The sequence below is a fragment of the Bubalus bubalis genome, chromosome 7 (genome assembly GCF_019923935.1).
Source record: "Bubalus bubalis isolate 160015118507 breed Murrah chromosome 7, NDDB_SH_1, whole genome shotgun sequence".
Classification (NCBI taxonomy): domain Eukaryota; kingdom Metazoa; phylum Chordata; class Mammalia; order Artiodactyla; family Bovidae; genus Bubalus; species Bubalus bubalis.
The window spans coordinates 105,696,622-105,698,718 of NC_059163.1; the positions used below are offsets into that span (position 1 = coordinate 105,696,622).

A 2,097-nucleotide genomic window follows, 5' to 3' on the forward strand; every position below is an offset into this window, starting at 1 on the left:
GACAAAGAAATCACAGTAATCTTAAAGATAGATCATCAGAAATTAGTCAATCGGAAGAACAGAAGAAATAAAGATTATTTAGAAAATGAACAGAGCCTCAATATCTGTGGAGCAATAGCAAGAAGTCTAACATATGGTTAATTTTAGTGGAAAATATATGACAAATAATAGCTCAAAAAAATCTTAATTTTTGATTTAAATGTCTCACTACAGAAAAAAAAGAAAATCACCCTAGGCACATCTTGATGAAAAATAAAGAGAAAGAGAAAGTATTACAATAGGAAAAAAAGACACATTACACACAGGAGGACAAGAATATAAAAGACTGAATATTAATAACAATGGTTTCCAGAAAACACTGGGACAATATCTTTAAGACACTGAAAGAAAACTGTCTGACTAGACTTCTGTATTCAGTGAAAATATCAGATATTTAGAAAATCCCTCAAAATTTGGAAAGTAAATAACATACTTCTATTTTTTTTTTAACAGAGGAAACTATCAAGATCAACATTTTATCTAAAGGCTGAGATTATTTTTATAGTTTGTCATTATTTCTGCTTATGAACACAAATTCTTCTTCAATAGCACCAGAGGGCAACATTGATAATCTTTTCAGCAGCCAAATGGACTGAGCTTATTCTTGATCTGACAGTTTTTCCACTAACATTTCTTCTAGTTCCTCCTTAATCAGTCACCTGCTGCCAATTGGGTCTTTGGTTTTTAGTTTTTTCTGAAAACAGACCTTGAGCTCACAAGTGGTTTTGGTTGTTTTTTTTTCTTCTTCACATGTAGTAGCTTTCGGTGTGCCTCATGAATTCATGAATAATATGCTTGTTTGCCAGTATAAAATAAAATGAAATGGGCGGCCATCTTCTCCCCACTGGATGCTCTTTGTTTTGGAAAAATCTCTTCAAGATGCTTCATTATTGGCTGGGCTCACTTCTCAAACCCCCGGGGAAAAGGTAAGTAATCACTCTGTCAATATTCTCTTGGGTAAAACTTTCTGAATCTTTTCCCATCATGTTAGTTAAATGTCTCTTTCCTATGTTGAATTCTAAAATCTGCTACGTAGTTTCACGTCTTAAGGCTGCAACATTTTTCTTGTTATAACTGCAGTGTGTCTTAGCCTTTGCTGTGCTTAGTCACTCAGTTATGTCCGACTCTTTGTGACCCCATGGACTGTAACCCACCAGGCTTCTCTGTCTATCCAAATCCTCCAGGCAAGAATACTGGAGTGTGTTGCCATGCCCTCCTCCAGGGGATCTTCCCAACCCAGGGATTGAACCCAGGTCTCCCAAATTTCAGGTGGATTCTTTACCATCTGAGCCACCAGGGAAGCCCTTCTTAGCCTTGATAAGTGGCATCTGGTCCTTGTCTGTAGCTCAGCAGTGGCGGCTCTCCAGAGGCCTTGTCTGGGGGCAAAGCTAATCCTAACCCTAAGAAAGAGACAGAAGGAGGCAGCTAGGGGGCAGGACACACAGGGAGCAACCATGTTGGCAAAGGGACATAGGGAGAGGGCAAAGGGGCAGGGCCTGCAAACTGCAGCACACATCTTTTAAAATAATAATTTTAAATTTCATGGCTGCAGTCACCATCTGCAGTGATTTTGGAGCCCAAGAAAATAAAATCTGCCACTGTTTCCAGTTTTTCCCCATCTGTTTGCCATGAATTGATGGGGCTGGATGCCATGACCTTCATTTTATGAATGTTGAATTTTAAGCCAGCATTTTCACTCTCTTCTCTCACTCGCATCAAGAGGCTCTTTAGCTCCTCTTCACTTTCTGCCATTAAAGTGGTATCATCTGCATATCTGAGGTTATTGAGATTTCTCCCAGAAATCTCTTGATTTCTGAATCTCTTGATTCATCGAGCTCAGCATTTCATATGATGTACTCTTCATATACATTAAATAAGCAGGGTGACAATATGCAGCCTTGACATATTTTTTTCCCAGTTTTGAATCAGTCTGTTGTTCCATGTCCAATTCAAATTGTTGCTTCTTGACTTGCATGTAGGTTTCTCAGGAAGCAAGTTAAGTGGTCTGGTATTTATTCTCATTTCTTTAAGAATTTTCCTCAGTTTATTGTGATCCAC

The 2,097-nt window shown here is 38.4% G+C and overlaps 1 pseudogene; it reads right to left on the minus strand.

Moving 5' to 3' along the window:
• Positions 1–410: 410 nt before the first annotated feature.
• On the minus strand, positions 411–1,495 carry LOC102408403 (annotated as a pseudogene).
• Positions 1,496–2,097: the final 602 nt, after the last annotated feature.